Source organism: Trachemys scripta, chromosome 25, assembly GCF_013100865.1.
Source record: "Trachemys scripta elegans isolate TJP31775 chromosome 25, CAS_Tse_1.0, whole genome shotgun sequence".
In the NCBI taxonomy this organism is placed as follows: Eukaryota; Metazoa; Chordata; order Testudines; family Emydidae; genus Trachemys; species Trachemys scripta.
Window position 1 is genome coordinate 3124989 of NC_048322.1, and position 25347 is coordinate 3150335.

At 48.2% G+C, this 25347-nt stretch overlaps 1 protein-coding gene and 1 pseudogene across 3 annotated transcripts in view; one reads left to right on the forward strand and one right to left on the reverse strand.

Moving 5' to 3' along the window:
- Positions 1–14487, reverse strand: part of LOC117870011 (zinc finger protein 436-like) — a 28287-nt gene extending 13800 nt beyond the window's left edge. For 2 of the 3 annotated variants that reach the window (XM_034757172.1, XM_034757170.1), the window contains exon 1: positions 14202–14480. The gene's annotated coding sequence lies outside the window, so the exon portion shown is untranslated. Of the gene's footprint in view, positions 1–14201 lie in introns of all 3 variants that reach the window. The other variant, XM_034757171.1, reaches the window with a different exon arrangement.
- Positions 14488–15782: 1295 nt separating this feature from the next.
- The window catches only part of LOC117869927, a 193990-nt pseudogene continuing 184425 nt past the window's right edge, over positions 15783–25347 (forward strand).

Sequence of the window (25347 nt, forward strand, 5' to 3'; positions counted from 1 at the left end):
AGAACAGGTCTGGCGGGGGGGGGGGAGTGGCACTATATGTGAAAGAAAATGTAGAATAAAAAGAAGTAAAAATCAAAAATCTTAAGTGAATCCACATGTTCCATAGAATCTCTATGGATAGTAATTTCATGCTCTAATAAGAATATAACATTAGGGAACTATTATTGACCACCTGACCAGGAGTGATAGTGATGATGAAATATTAAGAGAAATTAGAGAGGCTATCAAAATTAAGAACGTAATAATAGTGGGGGATTTCAATTATCCCCATATTGACTGAGAACATGTCACCTCAGGATGAAATGCAGAGACAAAATTCCTTGATACTTTAAATGACTGCTTCTTGGAGCAGCTGGTACGGGAACCCACAAGGGGAGAGGCAACTCTTGATTTAGTCCTGAGTGGAGTGCACGAGCTGGTCCAAAAGGTAACTACAACAGGACCGCTTGGAAATAGTGACCATAATATAACAACATTTAACATCCCTGTGGTGGGAAGAACATCTCAACAGCCCAACACTGTGGCATTTAATTTCAAAAAGGGGAACTATGCAAAAATGAGCGGGTTAGTTAAACAGAAATTAAAAGGTACAGTGACTAAAGTGAAATCCCTGCAAGCTGCATGGGCACTTTTTAAAGACACCATAATATAGGCCCAACTTAAACGTATACCCCAAATGAAGAAACACAGTAAAAGAACTAAAAAAGAGCCACCGTGGCTTAACAACCATGTAAAAGAAGCAGGGAGAGATAAAAAGACTTCCTTTAAAAAGTGGAAGTCAAATCCTAGTGAGCTAAATGGAAAGGAGCATAAACACTGCCAAATTAAGGGTAAAAATGTAATAAGAAAAGCCAAAGAGGAGTTTGAAGAACGGCTAACCAAAAACTCAGAAGGTAATAACAAAATGTTTTTTAAGTACATCAGAAGCAGAAAGCCTGCTAAACAACCAGTGGGGCCCCTCGATGATCGAGATACAAAAGGAGCGCTTAAAGATCATAAAGTCATTATGGAGAAACTACATGGATTCTTTGCTTCAGTCTTCACGGCTGAGGATGTTAGGGAGTTCCCAAACCTGAGCCAGCTTTTGTAGGTGACAATCTGAGGAACTGTCACAGATTGAAGTGTCACTAGAGAAAGTTTTGGAATTAATTGATAAACTTAACATTAACAAGTCACAGGGACCAGATAGCATTCACCCAAGAGTTCTGAAAGAACACAAATGTGAAGTTGCGGAACTATTAACTATGGCTTGTAACCTGTCCTTTAAATCAGCTTCTGTATCCAATGACTGGAAGATAGCTAATGTAACGCCAATATTTAAAAAGGGCTCTAGAGGTGATCCCAGCAATTACAGACCATTATGACTAAAGTCAGTACCGGGCAATTTAGTCAAAACAATAGTAAAAAATAAAATTGTCAGACACATAGAAGAACATAAATTGTTGGGAAAAAGTCAATATGGTTTCTGTAAAGGGAAAATCTGTCTTACTAATCTATTAAGAGTTCTTTGAAGGGGTCAAAAAACATGTGGACAAGGGGGATCCAGTGGACATAGTGTAGTTAGATTTCCAGAAAGCCGTTGACAAGGTCCCTCACCAAAGGCTCTTATGTAAATTAAGTTGTCATGGGATAAAAGGGAAGGTCCTTTCATGGATTGAGAACTGGTTAAAAGACAGAGAACAAAGGGTAGGAATAAATGGTAAATTCTCAGAATGAAGAGGGGTAACTAGTGGTGTTCCCCAAGGGTCAGTCCTAGGACCAATCCTATTCAACTTATTCATAAATGATCTGGAGAAAGGGGTAAAAAGTGAGGTGGCAAAGTTTGCAGATGATACTAAATTGCTCAAGTTAGTTAATACCAAAGCAGACTGTGAAGAACTTCAAAAAGATCTCACAAAACTAAGTGATTGGGCAACAAAATGGCAAATTAAATGTAATGTGGATAAATGCAAAGTAATGCACATTGGAAAAAATAACCCCAACTATACGTACAATATGATGGGGGCTAATTAAGCTATAATGAATCAGGAAAAAGATCTTGGAGTCATCATGGATAGTTCTCTGAAGACGTCCATGCAGTGTGCAGAGGCGGTCAAAAAAGCAAACAAGATGTTAGGAATCATTAAAAAGGGGATAGAGAATAAGAATATCTTATTGCCCTTATATAAATCGATGGTACGCCCACATCTTGAATATGCGAACAGATGTGGTCTCCTCATCTCAAAAAAGATATACTGGCACTAGAAAAGGTTCAGAGAAGGTCAACTAAAATTATTAGGGGTTTGGAATGGGTCCCATATGAGGAGAGATTAAAGAGGCTAGGACTTTTCAGCTTGGAAAAGAGGAGACTAAGGGGACATATGATAGAGATATATAAAATCATGAGTGATGTGGAGAAAGTAGATAAGGAAAAGTTATTTACTTATTCCCATAATACAAGAACTGGGGGTCACCAAATGAAATTAATAGGCAGCAAGTTTAAAACAAATAAAAGGAAGTTCTTCTTCACACAGCGCACAGTCAACTTGTGGAACTCTTTACCTGAGGAGGTTGTGAAGGCTAGGACTATAACAGCATTTAAAAGAGAACTGGAGAAATTCATGGAGGTTAAGTCCATTAATGGCTATTAGCCAGGATGGGTAAGGAATGGTGTCCCTCGACTCTGTTTGTCAGAGGGTGGAGATGGATGGCAGGAGAGAGATCACTTGATCATTACCTCTTAGGTTTACTCCCTCTGGGGCACCTGGCATTGGCCACTCTTGGTAGACAGGATACTGGGCTAGATGGACCTTTGGTCTGACCCAGTACGACCATTCTTATGTTCTGACATAACTGGCTACACGTGTTTTCTTTGTTGTGAGATCTAAGATTCAATTGACGTAAGTAAGTGACTGGTCCTTCGGGACTGGCAGTAACCTAAACATTGCTGTGATTTCTGATGTAAGGCAGTGGTTCTCAACCAGGGGTCTGGAGTCCCATGGGGGCCCATGAGCAGTTATAAGGGGGGCTGCCAAGCAAGGCCAGCATTAGACTCACCAAGGCCCAGGGCAGAAAACTGAAGTCCCAGAACATGGGGTTGAAGTCCAGGCCCCTGAGCCCCACCACCCGGGCCTAATGCCAAAGCCTAAACAATGTAGCTTTGTGGGGGCCCCTGTGGCATAGGGCCCCAGGCAGTTGCCCTGCTTGCTATCCCCTAATGCCAGCCCTGGATTTTATATGCAGAAAGCCAGTTATTGTGGTCCACGTGGGTCGTGGAGTTTTTATACGTGTTGGGGGGGCCTCAGAAAGAAAAAGGTTGAGAACCCCTGGTGTAAGGGACCATCTGTCACAAAGGTGAGCTCACCTGCATGGTGAGATATATAGGATGACCCAAGGGGACTCTCTGTGATTCCATGTTAATGCTGTTCAGTGCTTGAAGCGTTTACACTGGATACTTGGTTGGTGAAATCTACATATAGACCTCACAACCAATTTGGGGTTTGTTCCCTGCTTCTTCCCAGTCTGCCTGAGGCTGGTGCTCATGGTCTCGAGTCACTGAAGACAGCATTACAGAAACTTATGGGTGCAATGCCACCAGCAGCAATTGGCAGCAATGCAGAGCAGGCTTTACAGTGACACAGTGTGGGCCAAATGGTCTGTGGACTCAGTCAAGCCTCAGTTCTTCTCCAGTGCACATCAGCATCCCGACAACCTTCAAGGAGGGTCAAGGCTGCCACCCCTTCAGTGATGATGGATCTCCAGCATAGCATTACCCGTGCTCCATGACCCGCCTTTTCTCCTCAGGCAGAGGTGAGTGACAGAGGGTGCACAACGGATCCTGGGGGGTAGGGAAAGGGATAACAAAACACACCTTCTCGGAGTCACCCCTCAGGAAGTGAAGGTGACAGGCATTGTGGTGGCAGTAAAGGGGAAGGGGAGGGAGTGGGATCAGGAGGGAGCAGCACCCTTAAATACAATGCTGCCAGTGGGTCTCCCCACCACATCAGTTATGGGGCTGATAGGGGGCCATTGCCTGGGCCTGGGTGCCTGTGAAGGGCTATATAAACACCACACTGGCAGAAAAGGCATTAAAATGCTACTTTAGTCTGGACAGACCCAGCCCGTCCACACCTGAAAACCATGTCAGGACTGGAGCAGGAGTTAACAGGAGAGACCTACTCTACTCAGAGGGGGGCAACCCTGGGAATGGAACAGTCTGTGGAGCATCTTCTGCCCCAAAGAGAGGGCTGGCAGCATTTGGGGCTCTGGCCTTCACTGAGGGAGGGTGGGGACCCCCAGAGCTCAAAGGGGAAGCAGGCTGAAACTTGTGCAGGAGACCCAGTCAACTCTGAAGGGAACTGAGACGCTCCCACGGCCCCCACAAGTAAGAGGGGCCCATATCCTGATGGGATCTGTCCACTTCTCCCCACCCATTTCTTTTATTTCATTTCTTTATTTGCCCTGATTTGCCAACAGTTAGCAAGACAGGAAGAAAGTGCCCCGAGGTCCAGCCACAGGGTTGAGCCCTGTCAGATTCCTGGCTTAGAGGTTCTCTGCCAGTCAGGAAGGGCTAGCAGCGAGGGAAGACTGGCTGCTGAGAGTTGGAGGTTGAAGAGGTTTGGGGGTATGGTGGGGGTAGACTGGGAAACCTGGGTAACCTGGGGCTGGGCAGTCTCCATAGGGGACACTTGCTTCTCCTGTGCCCCTTCCACACCCTCTTGCGAGTAGACAATGACCTGTTCCCCCCTCCCACCCCAGAGGTGGGCGTGTCTCAGGACTCTCCCAAGTTGCAGCAACTAACTCTCTTCCTATTTGGGGTATAGCTCAGGGCAATAATGTCCCACCAACATGAATCAAGCTGGCTGCTGGCTGTTCTGGTGCCACAGCGTGGGTGATAGGCAGAACGGCAAAACTTCTTGGGCAGAATTTATTTTCTTCATACAAAAAAAAAAAAAGAAATTCTGCACTGGACGTGAATTCTGTGCATATGCGCTGGTGCAAAAGTCCCACATGAGTAACTCACACCCGGCACAAACATAACCTGCTCACTTCTGTCTCTTCTCCCTATGTCTCCGAGTCCCAGAGCTGCTGCTATCATTAATGCACACAGGCTTTCACTTCTGTTAGTATGGTGAGACCCAATCCAGTTACAGGACTGAACCCTTATTTTCCCATCACATGGGACAGTCTCAGCTGACAAGACGGTGAGAGGGGGAGGGGGTACAAAGGGAAAAAGAGTTGTTGTAGCCATTTTGGTCCTAGGACATCAAAGAGAGGTATTTTTAATTGGTTCTAAAAGAAATAACCTCACCCACCTTGTTTCTCCAAGAGATCTCAAAGTGGCAGAAGGAGACAAATAGGAAGACAGAGCTCAGGACTCTAAACCAAAATTTTCAAGCCCCTGGAAGAAACTACATTTCCCTTCTCCCCCTGGGTGTTTGTGTCCTATATGAGGGACCACACTATTCCTGTCACAGCAGCAAAGGGGAGACTGCAGCCAGCCCCAGATGGTCCTTCCCTATCATGGGATGTGTGTTGTGAGGAAGTTTGGGTGTGATGGGTGCACGGGCTGGGTCCCCAGACAGCTAGACCCATCTGCAGAGTGGAAAGCCAGGGCAACTCCAGCACAGCATGGGGGCTGTGGTAGCAGTTCTGGAGTTGGGCCTCTGCCCCCTCTAGGTCCCATGGCAGAAGGCACTGGCAGCATCAAGTGGGTCCATCACTGCAAGGGAAGGTTGGGGTAGTGTTTGAGTGTGGGGTGAGGATTGGGGGGCACGGGGTGGGGTCCATGCCCAGGAATGGGGGATGGATTTCACCTCTCCACCCCTTTGCAGAGCCCAGCAATTAGGGATTCATCCAGTGAAGTGAATTTCACTCTTGGGTGACTTTGAGCCAGCCACTGAAAGATCCTTGTGCCTTAGGTTCCACACTGGCTAAAGGAGGTTATTAGTACTCCCTCCCCAGACTGCTGGGGGCAGCCAGGGATAATTAGTGGGTTAAGGGAATTAGAAGATGAAAATTCATTCAGAACAATATTTGTGTGTTTATTATGAAATCCCCAGACGCCCACCAATCCCCATCCTTCTTCCAATGAGCTATAAATATTTAAGGGACTCAGCGACTGATCCTGCAGTGAGTTCCTGCCCCTCCCCACTTTCTATAGCAGCACTTTTAAGAACAGGCCAGGGAAACATGTAAATACTTCGAACCAAATTCCGGAAGCTCTTGACCACGCACAAGTTAAAATGAAACCAAGGCTCCATCTCTCCAAGGACCTGGCCCCTAGTGCAACATTATAGATACTCCCCAGAAATCTGAAACAGTCATTTCAGAACTGATAGAATGTTATTTATCTATTGACTTCTGGGAATTACCAATAAAGGAAACAACCCAGTGAAGGTGATACCCTGAGAGAAAGTTCTCATGTCTTTACAAATCGGTATAATCTAATCTGGGACTTTATACACTAAAATGCCTTATTTATAGCCCTATGGCGATTGCCTGGTGTCACTACAGGGAAGAATTAAGGTTGGGTGCCTTAGCTTTGAATTTCCATCCCCTAGCATATTGCGATTGCTGTTAAGTGGGTTTGGCAAAATTCATTTTGTCTATTTTTTTTTTATTTCAATGTTTACAATTTAAATTTTCAGAGCTGTGGGAAGTTATAGGGGTCATCAGACAACGATTCTTTAATTACAGTAAATGTTGAGATTCAAAAAGCCAAATCTTTATAACTGTTCAAACACAAATTGTCAATGTCACATGCAAAATATACAGTGTAAATATCCTTAAATCAAACTCGACTTTCTCCAGAAGCATTTGTGTTTTACCTATATAAATATTCTTTCACCTGTGTGTACACTGAAATCAACATTTTACTGCAATTTATTAATAAAAACCCAGTCCTTTCAAGCATACTTTTAAGTAATGAAGTACTTTAATTCTTTCACATTCTAGACTGTAATGCTTGCCTTGAAGATAATTACACCCTCCTTGTGATGTGTTTTATTCTCAGTACCGTAACCCCATCATGATGTAGCTCCTGTTTGGGAGCTCTGCTAAGGCCAGTGGCTTTATGATCAGAAGGTGACACTCTGACACATGAGCAGACACACATGGGGGAGGGTGGAGGATGAGGTAACATGAAAGCTATCAGGATCGAACATGGCTCTACAGAGTGTGGGGCGCAAACTCCGTCTCAACCACTCCTCTGTCCCACCTCCCAGAGTGAGTGACTTGATAAATCATTCTCTGAAATCTAAATAGCCCCAGTATGTGGGACAGTGATTAATGCAGGTGCCTTGGGTGATGCAGCACCACCCCCCTGCCTGGATGAGGAGGATGAAGTACTGCAGTAGAAACGGGTTAGGCTGGGAGAGGGCACAGCTGATGTGGGACTGGGAACTGAGTTGACTGAGAGGCCAGAACTCATGGGGGGTTGGGACAAAAAATCAACAGGACTGGGTAAGGCACTTCTGTGTATTTTCTCTGTGTTTACTATGCTGCCATGCATTTAATTTAGAAACTTTTCATTCACATTTAAACACATTGGAGCTAAGCTGTGTTGATTCATTTTCACTTACAGTGGTACAGTTGTAAATGGGTCCTTAATCAGATGCTTATGCAACACAAAGCAGTCAATAATTGGTGTGCTTTCATTAAATAACTTGACTGTGTGCTGTGCATTGCTTTGAAAAAAAAGCTGATGAGAATGAATGTCAAAATTTCAGTCATTAAGAAATAGAAATTAGGTGTCAGTTCATTTCTCATGTGTTTATCTCCTAATTTTAATTTCAGTTTTGAATCCGTATTAATACAATGTCATTTTAACAGCATTATAGTCTATTTGTATAATCGTTTGCAAGATTTCATTGGATATTGTGAACCATCAGTCTTAACCTTTTATTTTGAGATTACTAAATACAATCCAGCGCACCACTCCTGAAAGACTGCAAGCCCTGGCCGGTGACATGCTCCCTAGAGAGCAAACACCTGATGAGCCCTTTCACCCTAAAAAGCGCTTTTGGCTCTTTGACATCAGAAAACGCTATAGATAACCAGGTAATTACAGCAGACCTTCACTAGGTAGTTCTACCATCTATGTGCCAAAATTCAAATGGTTCTGTTTGTTTTATCTTTCATTCAGCTTTGCAATTATTAGATCCCATTTAAAAGTGAAATAACCAAAGCAAGTTAAGAAGAGAGTGGCATTGGGCATAGGTGGGGGTAAAACAATAAAGGGAAAGAACTGACTATCCAAAAAGGAACATCCCAAACTATCAGAGCCCCAGACTCTCATCCAACTGAATCCACCCCAGCCAGGCATAATCAAGCTAGGCCCTGAAAAATCACCAATCCCATCTGGCAGTGATTGCTGCTTGTTCCAGATGGAGCTATGGTGTGTGCGTCTGCGCTGCTGATATGCTGCTTTGGTATGGAAGGCACCACGGCCACAGGGAGCAGAGACATTGATTCCTACAAAATAAAATCCCAGATACACCTCCAACACCGCATCCCCTCCCCCACCACTACATGGCCATTCTCAGCCTATTGCTAACAGTTCCTTCCAGCCTTCGGCACTATAAATAAATAAAACATGGTGTTACAAAAGGTAGATCGTGTCAGAGAAACCCAATCTCCTTCTGTGAGAAAGCAACTAATGTTTTGGACAAAAGAAATGCAGTAGCTCTAATCTATCTGGATGTCAGTAAGGCATTTGATACAGTTTCACATGGGAAACGATTCGTTAAATTGGAGACTATGGGGATTAATACGAGAACTGAATGGTCAATAAGGAATTGGTTACAGAGGAGACTACAAGGGGTCATACTGAATGGTGAGTTGTCAGGTTGGAGGGAGGTTACTAGTGGAGTTCCTCCGAGATCAGTCTTGGGACCGATCTTATTCAACATTTTTATTAGTGACACTGGCACAAAAAGTGGGAGTGTGACGCAAAGCTGGGAGGGATTGCCAATATGGAGGAGGACAGGAATATTATACAAGAAGATCTGTACTCCGTCTTGAAAGCTGGAGTAATAGAAATGGGATGAAAATTAATAGTGCAAGAATTTTTGCAATAAGCAGTATGTTAGTACTATTATAAGGCACCACTGATACCTCATCTGAAATACTGTTGGCAATTCTGGTCTCCCATGTTTAAGAAGGATGAACTCAAAGTGGAACACATACAGAGAAGGGCTACGAGGACAGAGGTGGGCAAACTATGACCTGCAACACCACCAGCACTGCGGCCCCCAGACGGGGGAGGGATGACAGAGGGCTCCATTCATTGCCCTTACCTCCAGGCACCACCCCCTGCAGCTCCCATTGGCCAGGAACGGGGAATCGCGGCCAATGGGAGCTTTGGAGGAGGTACCTGGAGGCGAGGCAAGGGCAGCGCATGCAGAGCCTTCTGCCCCCACTTCCCCCAGGGGCCGCAGCACTTCCTTGAGTTGGGGGACAGGGCAGGCATGCAGGGAGCCAGCGCTGGCCCTGGTGAGCTCTGCTGCCGCCCCGGAGCCACTTGAGGTAAGCGGGGACAGAGCCCGAACCCCTCCTGTACCCTGACCCCAACTCCCTGCCCTGAGCCCCCTCATACACCCCACACTCCTACACCCCAACCCTCTGCCCTGAGCTCCCTGGTGCATCCTGCACCCCATGCACCCCAACCCCCTGCCCTGAGCCCCCTCCTGCAGTCCACACACCTCCTGCACCCCAACCCCCTTCCCTGAGCCCCCCCATACAACCCGCACCATTCCTCTGCCCCAATCCCTTGCTCTGAGCCCCTTCCTAGACACCACACCCCCTCCCATACCCCAACCCCTTGCCCTGGCCCTACACACTATTTCCCCACCCAGATGTGGTCCTCGGCCGATAAAGGTTGCTGAGCCCTGTACTAGAATGATCCGACAAATGGAAAGTCTGCCTTACGAGAGGAGACTCAAGGAGCTTGGTTTGTTTAGCCTAACCAAAAGAAGGCTGAGGGGAGATATGATTGCTCTCTATAAATATATCGGAAGGACATTAGTGTCCCTAGTCTCTGTTTGGATGGAGATGGATGGCAGGAAAGAGATCACTTGATCATTACCTGTTAGGTTCACTCCCTCTGGGGCACCTAGCATGGGCCACTGTTGGTAGACAGGATACTGGGCTGGATGGACCTTTGATCTGATCCAGTATGGTCATTCTAATGTTCTTAGGTTCACTTATGACCAATACCAGGGAAGGAGAGAAGTTATTTAGGTTAAGTACCAACGTTGGCACTGGAACAAATGGATATTGGCCATCTAAGTTTTGGCTTGAAATTAGGCGAAGGTTTCTAACCATCAGAGTGAAGTTTTGGAACAGCCTCCTAAGGGAAGCAGCGGGGGCAAAAAACCTAACTGGTTTCAAGACTGAGCTCGTTACCTTTATGGAGGGGTAGGTATGATGGGACTGCCTACAATGGCATGTAGTCGATCTGCAACTGCTAGCAGCAAATATCTCTAAAGGCCGGTGATGGGACACTCGATGGGGATGTCTCAATTAATACAGAGAATTCTTTCCCAGGTGCCTGGCTGCTGGGTCTTGCCCACATGCTCAGGGTCTAATTGATTGCCATATTTGGGGATGAGAAGGGATTTTGCCCAGACTCAGATTGGCAGAGACCCTGGGGTATTTTTTTTTTGCCTCCCTCTGCAGCATGGGGCATGGCATGGGTCATTTGCAGGTTTAAACTAATGTAAATGGTGGATTTTTTGTAATTTTAAGTTTTTAAATAATGATTTGAGGACTTCATTATCTCAGCCAGAGGTTAGGGGTCTATTATAGGAGTGGGTGAGGAAGGTTCTGTGGCCTGCGATGTGCAGGAGGTCAGACTAGATGATCATGATGGTCCCTTCTGGTCTTAAAGTCTGTGAGTCTATAAACTGTGCCTTGCATTGCACAGACACTTATGGAGATCAGAGCCCCATCGTGCTGTGCATGGCAGAGAACCTGACTGAGATCAGCACCCCCATTGTGCTGGGCACTGCACAGACAGAAAGTGACAGTCCTTGCCCCAAAGAGATCACAATCCAAGTAGACAATGGGTAGGAGGAAAACACAGAGGGGCTGTGAGTTCCCCAAGGTCACCCCCCAAGCAGGTCCGTGACAGAGCCAGGAACAAACCCCAGTAATGCCAGAGCCCCGTCACCCACAGCTTGGAAAGGTCTCCAGGCCCCACTGCATTAGCCTGCAGGAAGAGGTGGTTTGTCCATGGATGCATAGGTGGTCTTGGAAGGGAAGCTCAGCTGCGGTCCCCGCACACAGCTGGGTGGTGTCCCCTGGGTCAGGAGAAGTCAGTGTCCAGTCCTGTGGGACTGTGCTCCTGGCTCATACCTCCACCATTCACTGCTGTCCCTCCGTTACCAGCTGAACTGTTCAGCCAGCCCCAGGACTCAGTAAGGTCACTGTCCTGCCCACAAGCCTTCAAACAGGGACAGGGTGCACCAGTGCCAATCACAGTGCACTAGTGTAAATTCTGTCTATACTAAGGTTTTGCACCAGTGCCTAAAACCAATGTGATATATGCCATCATGTGCCAGCAATGCCCCTCTGCCATGTACATTGGCCAAATCGGACAGTCTCTATGCAAAAGAATAATTGGACACAAATCAGACGTCAAGAATTATAACATTCAAAACCCAGTTGGAGAACACTTCAATCTCCCTAGACACTCAATAACAGACTTAAAACTGGCAATTCTTCAACAAAAAACTTCAAAACCAGACTCCAATGACAAACTGCAGAACTGGAATTAATTTGCAAAATGGACACCATCAAATTAGGCCTGAATAAAGACTGAAAATGGATGGGTCACTACGAAAACTAAAAACTAAATTTCCCCATGCTAATTTCCCCCTACTGTTACTCACACCTTCTTGTCAACTGTTTGAAATGGGCCACCCTGATTACCACTACAAAAGTGATTTTTCATCCTGTTGATAATAGCTCACTTCCACTTTAATTGAATTGCCTCATTAGAACTGACCCCCCACTTGGTAAGGCAACTCCCATTGTTTCTGTGTACTGTGTATATATATTCTGCCTACTGTATTTTCCATTCCATGCATCTGATGAAGTGGGTTTTAGCCCACAAAAGCTTATGCCCAAATAAATGTGTTAGTCTCTAAGCTACCACAAGTACTCCTCGTTGTTTTTGCTGATACAGACTAACATGGCTACCACTCTAAAACACCAGTGTGGCAGAGACCTTCAGTATCCAAAACAGCAGTACAGTGGCACTAGAACTGGGATATATTTCTAGCTCTGTCACGGACAGCCTGGATGACCTTGGACACGTCAAAGTTTCTCCTCCCAACTTTAGTCTCTTTACCCAGCTGCACACTCACTGGGGACGCCTTCTCTCCAGAGCCACTCACCACTAAAATCTGTGTGGGTGTCACCGGAGCTAAGGTAGTCCAGCTCTGGAATAGTTTTACAAGGGTGGCTGTGGAGTCTCTTTCCCTGGAAGTTTTTAAGAACAGGTAGGACAAATCTCTGTCAGAGATAATCTACATAGACTTAGTCCTGCCTCAGCAGAGCGAGCTGGACTTGATGACATCTTGAGACAATGGAGGCAGAAATCTGGGCCGCAGTCGTGCGCTGCCCGGCACAAGGGGAACCGTGATCTCGGTCCAGGTCTCAGTTTTACCTGGCACAATCGGGGGCCTGATGTCAGATGGGGTCTCCACAGCACCTGTCACAACAGTGGGGTCTGACCTCTGTTGGGGTCTCTGCAGTGCCTGGCAGAACATGACCCAGATCTCAGTTGGGGTCTCTGCAGCTCCAGGAACAACAAGGTCCCGGATTTCGTTTGTTGTCTCTGCAGCACCTGGCACAATGGGAGCCTGATTTCACTTTATGTTGAGGCCCGGAGCTCAGTCAGGGTCACTGTAGCACCCGGCACAACAAGGTCACTGCTCTCTGTAGAGGTCTGTGCAGTTCCTGGCACAACGAGTGCCCCAAACTTGGTCAGGGTTTGCGCAGTGCCCAGCACATTGGGGGACCTGATCTCAAGCAAGGCCTGTGCCATGCTCAGTACGATAAGCCCTGATCTCAGTCAGACACCTGGAGAGAAAAGCAGGAAGATTTTCAAGAATTTGATATCAGTATTTCAGAACTGAGAAGACAATGGGGCACAAACTAAATATTTCCCAATATAAGAGAGAAGCAGCAACATCTGAGGAGATTTTATGTCACCATTCAAACGTTCAAGAGAAAAGAGGGGAAACTTGAGGGGATTATACAGCTGATATTCAATCAACAACAGAATGGGATGGATTCTTCCTACCTGACATTCACAGGGACAGCAGGGAGCCCTGGGTGATGTGGCTTTCACAGGGCAAAGGAGTGGGGGCTGGAGTCAGAATATCATTGGCTGTGGGGTCTGGAAATGTGACTGGCAGGCTGTGGGGGCTGCTGGGTTGGGCAGGGGGAAGTAGCTAGGACTGGGAAACCTGGGGCTGGGCCGTCTCCATGGGGGACACTTGCTCCTCCCTTCCCTTCCTGGGCTTATTCATGTCCTGTTGCCAGCAGAGAGTGCCGCCCCCCCCGGTCCAGAGGTATCCCTATCTCAGGGCTCTCCCAGTTTGCCCATTAACCCTCTTCCCAGTTCAGAAATCACTCAGGGGAACGATTTCCCTCCTAAACAAGGAGGATTCACTACAGGTCAAAATGGGGGGAAACACCCCAAACCTGAGATTTGAACTGGCCATGGGCGAAGTGGAGAGAAAATGGGGCACAATCAGGGGAGGGGAAATCACTCTGGATGTTGCTCATTGCTCTCTAGAGAGAAAGGGGGCAGGACTGGAGAGGATGGGGGGGTCCCCACGGGAGGCGGCAGCGGTAAATCCGAGGGGATCTCAGCCCCCCCCCTTTCTCTCCCCGCTCCTCGGGGGTCACCTGCTCTTCTCCTCCCCCGGCCATGTCCGGGCTGCACAGACACTTTCCATCTGCTCCTTTTCCCAGGTCCCCCCCGCACCCTTGCAGCCCCCACCCAACCCCATACAGGGACCCCCCAGTAGGGACTGGTCCCCTCCCCGGGATCCCCCGTGGGGCGTTGGGCTCCTCCTGAGACAGCAGCTCCGAGCCCCCCGCGGGCGCTGCCCCCAGGGAGCAGATCCCGGCGCTGCGAAATGCCGGGGCCCCCCGACGGACACTGGGGCAGAGTCACCGCCCGGCCTCGGGGCTCGCTCCGGTACCTGGAGGCTTAAGGTCTGCAGTGGGGCGGGCAGAGCCCGGGGCGGCTCCAGCGGGAGAAGGGCCCAGGCCAGGCCGGACGGTGAGGAGTTAATGAAGGTCTCCCCGGCACGGACCCTTTTGCTCTGCCTGGGCTCCCAGATCACAATGGAGAAACAGCAGCGCAGCGCTCACCCAGCAGCTGATCACACTCCGCCCCTCCCTTGTTCTCTTCCCCCCGAGTCTAAAGCAGGGGGTGGGGGCATGTGCTAGGTGCTCTGGGAAATGCAGCCTCTGTGAGCTCTGCCTCTGCGCATGCGGGACTCCCCCCCCCTTCCCTCCCGTGCAGTGCCCGGCTAGGCAGATGGTATCAGCTGAGCTGGGGCGAGTCCCAGCCACTGCCGACAGTCCCGGCGACCGCTGCAGCCCGGGTGGGGTTTGCAGGGCACAGGAAGGGGCTGGAGCAGCTGGGAGCGGTGGGTGCCGGGAGGAAGGAGGCAGGAGCTGGGAGAACAAAGAACCGAGAGCATCAGACCCCGGGCAGCTCCTGAGAGACCAGACGCTGCTGCCTCCGTCGTGACCTGGGAGCTGAGCAGCTGCTGCTTCCCCAGCGGGGTCTGCGATGGGAAGAGCCCGTCATTAACCCCTCCGTGCCCGGCCGGGGGGGACCTTCTCCGGCTAGAAACCGCCCCGGACTCTGCTGACGGCAACTCCCGAGCTGAGACTCCAGGTGGCTGAGACCTTGGGGCTGGGCAGGTACCTGACTGCACAGTACCCCCCCCCATCTCTGCTCCCCGGGTGTGCGGGGCCCAGAGCTGCTGCCATCATTAAGGCCAGAAAGATCCTTCTATCAGCGAGTCTGACCTGCTCCCACTGGCTCTCTGTTGTGTCCAGTAACTTGTGTGGATAAAGCAGGTCTTCCTGACTGGTACCCTCTTCTCCCCACGTGCAGAGCCGGGCCAGCCACGGGAGAGAGAAAGCCCCCAAGAATGGGATGGTGACCACATATCCCATCCAGGGGGAATAGGGTGCTAGGGTGCTAGGAAAGAGGAGGAAGAGATGGAAGAGGGTGTGAGGAGAAAGTAGAAGGGGTGGGGGCAGATTTCTGGATCTCTGACCCCCCCAGGCACACTCACTGCAGCATCTCTGCACAGGGTCACTTTCCTGTGAACAAGATGAGGAGCAGAGAAAGGAAGAAACAGCCCCTGACTCTCCCTGTTCCCCCTGCTGCAGGAGAGTGCTGCCCTGGGGACAGTGTCAGGGGTATTCCCCAAAGGGGCTCCTTTGGTTCTCGTCTTTTCTAGTGTTTAATTCACACTCTGTTGCTGGGAGGGTTTGAAAATGTCTTGGTGGGTTTAGCCCTGGTTGCAGGGCAGTGGTGAGGGGGCGGAGGACAGGGGCAAGGGCTGTTCTGGATTATGGGGACTGAGCATGTTCCCAGCATGGCAGAATCTGCAATCTCTGCCTGCAGGGAAAGAGCCGGGGGAATGAACTAAAGTCAGTTCTGAAACCTCCACAACAGCCTTCTCACCCTGCCAGGCTGCAGAATGATGCCCACAGCTCACTCCAGCTCATCCCATCCTCACAAGGGACAGGGAAGAGAAATGGCGGCAGTGGAGCCAGCTCAGGTAGGAGTTATTGGGGGGGGTTGCTGGTGGGTTCCTGCTGGAGGGAGAGGGGCAGGAAATACTGAAGAGATGGCAACTTCTGGGGAGTTAGGTTTGGAGGGGGCAGGGAATGCCCTGGGTGAGGGAGGGGAACAGAGTATGACAAACCCGCTGGGACTTGTTTAACATAGGCCTAGATCCTCAGAACAAATGCTTGGGTGTTGGGACAGAAAATTCCCTAATTTGTGAAACAGGAAACAGACCAAGCAACCCTCTGCGCAGGGTGGGTAAAACTGACCAGACTTCTAGTGATGAACCCTCAACCTCCTAGCTAGAGACTGGTGTGACAAGGAAAGATGTAGGAAGGCGTAGGGAAGATATCCCAGCCCCTCACATCCAGCTGCTGGCAGTGGAGAGGGTGTTGGGATTCCTACCATATTGCTCTGCATGGACCCTACTGGGAGCTCCATCTCCTGTATCAGCCTCTGCTAGTAGGCGTGAAATGGATTTGCTGGGAGAGACAAGGGGCTCACTCTTTCTCCCCTCACCCAGATGCCTTCTGGCTGCTCTCAGCAATATGGGGATAGGACTCTGCTGACTGTCTCTGTCTCAGTGTATCCATTTGATTGGCTCATTTCCCCCATCAATAGTGGGGTTGTGACTTGGGAAGCAGGTTCTAAGTGGGGGGCTCTTGCTCTTTCAGGGGCCAGTGGTCTTTGAGGAGGTGGCTGTGTATTTCACCAAGGGGGAATGGGCTCTGCTGGACCCCACTCAGAGAGCCCTCTACAGAGATGTCATGCAGGAGAACTATGAGAATGTGACCTCGCTGGGTAAGGATTCCCATCCTCTCAGTTCTTAGAAGGGGAAATGCAGAGTTAAGGTTCACGCGACCCCACAATGCCACCTCTACTCTGCCCTGTTTCAACAACATCCTGACATGCGAATGATACACAAACTAGCGCTCTCCCCTCCCCAGTTACAGAACGCTCTGGGAACAGAGCAGGACAGCAGAAAGTCTAACAACTTCTCTTTGCTAAGATAATATTCAGGCTCATCCCTGTCATAGCAAACAGAAGCTTCCTCCTCCTGGCCCGCACTCCAGTACTGAACCTCGTGCACACAGACCATCTGAGACTTGCAAAGTGTTACCACCCCTTTGCCCTCAACCTGAGTTTTCCTTTTGAGTTACTGCCTTCACTTAATCCTTCACTAAGTCTCACAGATCACTAGAACATATGCCATCAGAGTGCTGACAATCCCCATGGCAAGAACACACCCTTGGGCACCTTTGCTGACAAAGCCTACAACACTCAGCACAGAAATGAGGCAGAATTGCCCCCCCAAGTTTCACATGCACCTCTCTTCATAGCACAGTCACAGCTCTGCCCAGCTGCTCCAACCAATCCCTCCATCATCCAGTTACAGCTACAGCTGGCACAGTGCACACAGCTGGAGGGCCGATAAATGCTGGGATTCCCATCTGTGAACACAACACAAACAATGGCACATTCTCTTAGTCTTTCCTTGTATGGATTATAGGTTCATAGATTTTAAGGCCAGATGTGACTATTAGGTCATCTACTCTGATGTCCTTTATAACACAGACCATAGAATTCATCCCTTTATTGCTGCATTGAGCTGATTACCTGAGTTCCTGTGGCAGTTTGTTAACCTTTGCACCGCACACACAGAACCATTCTGCAGGGTTAAGGGTTGGGAGCAAAGTTAACGTTGCATTGGAGGGGTGGCGTTTACATTAACTTCTCATTTCCTGGTTTGCAGAGGTTTAAGTTTAGTCACTGTCTATACAGTGCAAGGCAGGAGGCAGCACTGGGCAACCTTAACTCTGCATTAATGTAGTTTATGAGCATTTAGTTTCCTATTTTTAAAAATAGATGTTTTTGCCACTATAGCTGTGTCTATAATTGAGCTTTTGCCAGCAGCGCTATGTTGGATGTTGTGCGTGTGTGCGCATGTGTGTGTGCACTTTTTCAAAGCCTTAAACAACAGAGCTGGACTGGCAAAGTTTTAAGAGCTACCTAAGACCTACCTAACTAGTTCCTCGATAGACACCTGACATGCCACCTTTAGGTGAACTAATATGCATGTACCTAGTCTGTGGGATCCTAGTAAAACATTAGGCACCCTGTGCCCTCTGCCAGGTGGCATCAAGAGATCCATGATGAGTCACATCCTCCTCCTTCTCCAATCGCTGCATTACAGTGTCCTTAGAATGATCTGGCTCATCCCCATTCCAACTTTCTGTTTGGGTTCCACCGGGCTCTGTACTTGGTCGCCTTCTTTTCTTCCTCTGCACCTTATTTCTGGGTAATCTCATCCCCACACACACAATCAACTACCATCTCTGTGCTCCTAACTCACAGTTCTAGCTGTCTGCTCCTGACCTGTCTCCTCCTGTCCCAACTGAAATCTCAGCCTCTCTCTTTCTCTCATCTCCTCATTGTTGTCTAGCCATCAGTTAAAGATCAACAGCTGAAGCAAAGCTCTTAATATTTTGCCCAAACCTTCCCCCCACCTTCTTTCTCTACCACCGCAAACAGAACCATTGTCCTGCCTGTCACTCAGGCCCATAACTGTGCAATACCTTTGTCATGGAGCTACCTCTAGGGCCTCCTATCCAGGCTGTGCCTACACCTTGCATTTTCTTTTTCCGTAACTTCCCTAACATCTGGCCTTCCAATCCATCTGTGCAGCTAGAGCTCTTTTCATCCTTTACTGTGTCAGTTACTCCAACGTCCTTTTCTCTGACCTCACCTTATGTATCTCCATTCGGAAGGAAAAAGCTATCTCCTTATCCTCAAACATGACCTATGAGGGAAGGTTGAAAGAACTAGCCATGTTTAGTTTTGAGGAAAGAGTGAGGGGGGACCTGAGAACAGTCTTCAAATATGTCAAGGGTTGTTATAAGAGGATGGTGATTAATTGTTCGTCATGTCCACTGAAGGTAGGAGGAGAAGTAATTGGCTTCATCTGCTGCAAGGGAGGTTGAGGGTGGATAATACAAAAAACTTTCCAGCTATGTGGATAGAGAAGTACTGGAATAGATTACAAAGCGAGGTTGTGGAATCCTTGTCCCAGGAGGGTTTTAAGAACAGGTCAGACAAATTTATGGCCTACTTATACCTGATCCTGCTGCAGGGCTATGGGAATTGAGTAGATGGCCTCTTGAGGTCCCTTCCAGCCCTATATTTGAAGATTTTATGATTCATTGACTTAGCCCTTTGCTTTGATCACGTCTCCTAATGGAGAATACAGACCATTTTTGTGGATCAGCTGCGGGTATAAATTTTGTACCTAGAGCCCTGCAAATCTGCAGATATTCATGGACCATTTTTGCGGATTGCAGATTGGATGCGGATACAAATTTTGTATCCATACAGGGCTCTCCCTGTCTTACTTCTGTCTATACCTACAACTTAAATCTATTTAATATACAATGATTACATTTGAAATAACATATGGGATGACCATAACAATGATAAATAAATGATAAAAGGAGCTAATTGGCTCCATGAACCATGGAGACTCTTCCTTTTCCATCCCCTCCTACAAGAGCTGCAGTCTCTTCCCTGCATGCTCTTTGGATCTTCAAATCTGTCCCTCCTGAAGTCACATGGCCTGATGCTTATTTTTCACATTCTCCTTTGGCAGAGGAATTAGTCTGTGGCTCCTGAACTATACCATCTAATTTGCCAGCTTTCCTCACACACAGGGATGATGTGAAGGAGTGTGTGTGTACATGCCTGAGTGAGTGAGTGAGTGTACTGTCTCTTTAAGAAAACTCTCAAGGTCAGGAGCCTGAACTAGGCTTGTTTAGACACAATCAGCTGCCAGCAGCTCCAGCCCCAGAGAGGCAGCAGCACACACAGATTCCCCCTGTCCCGTCACCCCAGCTTAGTGGAAATTGGGAACATGGGTGTGGGGGAGGGGGACACCCTGCCATCAATCAGCTCCCCTCTTACCCCCGCAGAGCAGTCAGTAGGACACTCCCAGTCTTGAGTGGCCAGGGGTGACTCCAGGGATGAATGGAGGGTGTGGGGGGGTGAGGGGACAGGAACAGCAGCAGCTGCACACATGGAGCAGGGCGGAGGAGCGGCATCCCCGCTCTGGAGTAGTCACCTGGCTCTGACATCTGGTCGTCCAACTGCCCCCTGCAGTTTGGGTCTCTCCCCCTCCCCCATGCTGCTGCTCACCTCCCTGATGTGCCACCTCCGTCAACCCAGCGAACCTCTCAGAAGCAGATCAGGTGGGAATCCAAACTCTGTGCATGGCATCCCCTTGGGTACGGCCTACCCTAAAGGCCGACCCTGGATGTGGAGCAGAATTGATTCCCTCCGCTGTCCCATATGGGGAAGAGTTTGGAGGAATTCAGTCCCTGATTTTTATTTTCTGTCTCTCCAGCACTTACTTGGGTTTGGTCTCTGACTTTCCATCCCTAATTCTGAGATTTCTTTTCTATTCTAGCAAGTGATGGTTAGGTGAGGGAGAACGAGGAGCAGAATCCTCGCCAGGAAGATGCTGAGCTAGTAGAAGCACATGGGGCATTACTGCGAAGATCCAAAGGGAATGTGTCCAGCCCCAGTGAGCCGGGAAAAGCTGGTGAAAGTTACCACAGACCAGAGAGAGAGCAGGGAAACCACTCAGAGGAGAAAGTGGATGAACCCATTAATTATCAGGGAACTCACAAGGACCTCAAGGAAACTACATCCCAGGAGAAAATCCTCAGGGAAAAGAGAAAGAATACATGCATTGAATGTGTGAAAAACTTCAATTACCACTCAGCCCTTATTCAACATGAGATAATCCACATAAAAAAGAGAGCCTATGAATGCTGTGAGTGTGAGAAAAGCTTCAATCATACCTCAGCCCTTATTAGACATCAGCGAATACACAGAGAAGAGAGACCCTATGAATGTTGTGAGTGTGGGAAAAGCTTCACTCACAGCTCAGCCCTTTCTACCCATCAGCTAATTCATACAGGGGAGAGACCCTATGAATGCAGTGAGTGTGGGAAAAGTTTCATTGACATTGCCTCCCTTATCTCTCATCAAAAAGTCCACTCGGGAGAGAAACCCTATGAATGTTGTGAGTGTGCCGAAAGCTTCAATCATAACTCAGCCCTTATTAGACATCAGAGAATCCCTACAGGAGAGCAATCCTACAAATGCTGCAAGTGCGGGAAAAGCTTCACTCAAAGTTCAAACCTTACTATGCATCAGAAGATCCACACACAATTGAGGCCCTATGAATGCAGTGAGTGCAGGAAAAGTTTTACTGACATCTTCCTTATCTCTCATCAGAAAGTCCACACAGGACAGAGACCCTATGAATGTTTGAGTGTGGGAAAAGCTTCACTTAGAACTCAGGCCTTCTCTATCATCACAGAATCCATAAAGGATATAAACTCCATAACAACCTTCTCTAGAGCTGTCAGCGGATTTTTTTTTTCTACATTCTTTTGGTAGTTCCCAGGTAGTGACTGTTAAGGCTGTTTGCATCATTTGCACACTGTAGTCCCTCAGCTCCCACACATGAGTTGCCCACTTTTGAAGCCTGCCCATCTTTGGGGTGGATCCTGTGGTCCTTTCTATCAACTCCATTGTCCTGCAAGTCATGGGAGTGTGTGTCCGTTCTACCAGGAATGTCCATCACCCCACGTGGGGGAGATATGGGGTGTCTTCAACCAGCTGTGTTGAGGTAAAATCTACCTGGGTCTCATCACTGTGATTTCCATGGAGTTAGCTAGTTTGAGTTCGCTTTCCTGATGTAAAAAGACAGCTATTCTTGCAGACATGGGCCATGGATAGTGGGTGGGGTTATCTAGTAGATTTCCTCCTGATCTGACCTAACCACCATCACATTTTCTCATTGAAGCAAACTTGGAGATTCACTTTTATACTCTTCCTTCCAGTGCAAAGTTATTGTTCGAGTCGTCAAGTTCCTCTTTGAGGACAGATTGTCTCATTCCCAGTTGTTCTCACATTACCCTGGATTATCCTGAACAGCAGTTATTTTGTTGACCATTTTTCTCATTTAAAATATATTTAAATATAGTGAAGAGCCAGAGCAGTGTCAGGGAAATAAGGGTCATTTCAGGCTCTGTGACACTGGAAGGAGATGCAGGGGAAGGATGGAATGTCTGAGTCACATCACCCCAGAACTGTTACCTTGTGTGTGAGCCATGCGGAGTTCACCCCTTCATAGTCCTTCACTTCCCAAAGTGTCTGGTGAGGTAGTATTCTTAGCTATCCATGCTTGGGAATGGTGCTTGGATGTCTTTGATCCTAAATCGGTCACTCTGGCAGGAGATGAAAGTGTCACAGACTTGGAAGGGGATTTCAAATGGATCCCAAGCACCGTTCAAATCCCATTTTCCCTCTATTGGCAAAGCCACTTCTGGGAAGGTCAGCTGTTTTTCCCCCCCTTTATGAAGATGCTAAAACTTTTGTAAATAACACTAATGAGACAGCACTGAGTGAAGCAGGTTTTATGGGAGAATCTCTCATCCTCATTCTGAGTTATCAGATGTAACCTACTCTGGAATTTCCCTTTAAATGAAAATAAAAGTGTCTTCTACCTCTCTGTGATATGGGTTTTCTATCTTTCATGAAGGTTCCTTGGTCATATAACTGCATGTTAGTTTTGTTTGACAGAATGTAGTTCAGATTTATTGGGAAATTTCAGACACATGACCATCATTCTTTACTTCAGGTTTGTTTTCTCCCTTATCCCTGCATGGTGACATGGAAAAAATTCAAATGCAGTTCAGTCAACAGGAGAGAATACTCCATGCTATTGGACATATTGTTAAAGAAACAGTAGTGTGTGTAAATCTCCACTCTGAAAAGGTGAACAGCAGCAGACCCCAAACCGTATAATTGACTGAAGTAAGTGCACATGATCACCATGTGGTTCAATTGTTTAAGTCAATATTGTCTCAGATGATCCAGGGATAGAATTCCACACCAAGTGACTTGGAACTAGGCAAAATGCCCAGGTATTTGGTTCCCAAGGCATTTGTGACCCAGTCCCTACAGGAAGTTACTCCTGAAAAGATCTCCTAGCTAATCCCAAAATTTGGGAAATACTGTCTGTGATGGGGTGTATCAACCCTGCACTGGCACTCCTTGAGTTAACTACACCATGTGGGCTGAAGAGGCCACACCCCCTTCCTGGGCATGGTACGACTGGAGACAGAGTATAAAAGGAGCAGCTCAGCTCAACCTGGGTGGACTGAGGAGGAGAGCAAAGCTATGTTGTGGGCTCCTGCCAGGAAGCTGCTAGACCTCCAGGCTGCAGGGGCCAACCACGCTGAGGCCCCTGCAGTAACTCAGTTGACCGCCAATGATGTCCAGGAAGAGACGCCGGATGCTGGGAGATTACCGATGCTGGAAGTAAGGGTGGGAAGTGACCCAGGGAATGGGGCTGTTGCTGTGAGAGATCAGGTCTGGACACAGGAGTATTGGTTCCTCAAGACCCTGGGTCAGGACCTGGTTGAGTAGGGTGGTCCCAGGTGCCTCTACCTCTCACTGCACCCACCACTGGATGAGGTCACCACCTGAAGACAAGCTGTCTTGACCCAGGGGACAGATTTCTTTCCCCCCAAACCCCTGCCTTTATCCACACACCCTGCAACAGAATGTATCAACCCCATGACACTGTCCATAATGATGTAGATGTGGAGAAAACAGAAGTGGTGTTTTTGTTGAACTCACCATTTGTGGGTGCTATAACTGCGTGTAAGATGAAATCAGTGTTGAGTGTGAGATGGCTGCAGAAAAATAGCTATTTTTTAATAGGAACCTCATCTCTGTTATCTTACAGAGATTCTGATCCAGGCCTGTATCTAATCCCTAACCACAACTGTACTCAAGGTTCATTGGTGGAAAGGGGGATTAAAAGAAAACTAACACATATGAGAAGACTCATTAATCATTGAATAGCTATTGTTATGAATGAAAATGAAATTAAACATGAAGTTACTCTTGAATGAAGAAGAGACTTAATTATGTGATCAACTGAATTATACTGGAGAAATAAAACTTGTATTGTTTTTCTTTTTGTTAGTAATATAGGAAATGGTGGCCCTTCCTGAGTCCTTCAGTTCACTGCCACTCTGGGCTGCAGCGCTCACTGGGAGTGGGGGCTGGGATGGGGGGGCTTTCTCCTGATGGAACTAGCCCCTAGTTTTCCATTTGTGCATCATGTGTCCACATGTGCCACGATTGGTTCAGATTTTGTTCAGAGCTGAGCAAGATGGAAGGTCAAACCCAGAAACCTTCTGTGTGGGATCCGGCACAAGGTGCTTACTGCAGAAGCCTGTCAGAATTTACCCCTTGCTGTCCCCCTCCCTGTGCTACTGTACACACATCTCAATTTAGCAGCTTACTAGAATTACACATGCTACCTTGACAATGTATCCCAAACTGCACACTGAACTGTACCTCTCCCTCCTATTTCTACCTGGGTCTGAAGCCCCTGCTTCAACCATGCCCTAGCCCTACCCAGTCTACCCCCTCCAAAGCAGCCCCTCCCCCACATATTCGGATCATTCCCCTCCCCCACCCCACACACCCATGTATCTGAACTATTCCTTTCCTGGATTTCAGATTATGAAATTTGTGTTACCTTGGACCCCCGCTGCTCCCAGGTCTCAGCTCACATGGGGGGCAATGCTAGGGTCCTCCACATCCCAGGATATATAGGGGGCAGGGAGAGTGGAAGGGGCCCTCCAGATCTAGCACATATGCAGAAGGGGAGAATACAAATCTGAAAGGTCCCTCCTGCCCCCACTCCAAATTCTTCTGTTCCCTACACATAACCCCTCCAGTCCTCAACCTTCCCGTTAAACCTCTCATCCCTACTTGAAGACACAACCTCCTCTCCCCCTATTCCCACCCACGCTTACACCCCTAATCGCCCCCCTCCCACTGAGGGTCAATTTACTTTCAAATTTGTTTGAGACCCTTCCAATTGATCTGTGAAATACTCCTACTACATTTCTGAAAACACCCTTGGTGGAAACAGGTTTTTCCCAGCTCAGTTTGTCTTCAGATGTCTCATTGAGGGGGGAGTTCAAATGTCAACAGTGCTAGAATTTTTTAACTTAATGAATTACTGTTGTTTGCCAGGGGGCTGTATCTTGGGAACCCCTTAGTCAATTGGCCCGAAATCTGAGATGCTCACCCAACCCAGAGCCCTCATGAGGCACGCCAAATTTCAAGGCAATTCAAGTAAATGTGTCTATTCTAAAGCACTTAAAATAGTCAAGCCGGCCCTGCACCCACCAGCAACCAAGCTCTCCTCCCCCTGCTCCCCCACCTACCTCCCAGTGCTTCCTGCCCAGCCGCCACCAAACAGCTGTTTGGCAGCATTAGCATGCCCTGGGGGGGGGGGGAGGAGCAGGAATGTGGCACGCTCAGGGGAGGAAGTGGGGAAGAGGCGGGGCTGGGGCAGGAATTTGGGGAAGGAGTTGGAATAGGGGCAGGGAGGGGGTGGAGTTGGGATGGGGATTTTTGGGAAGAGGTTGGAATGGGGGTGG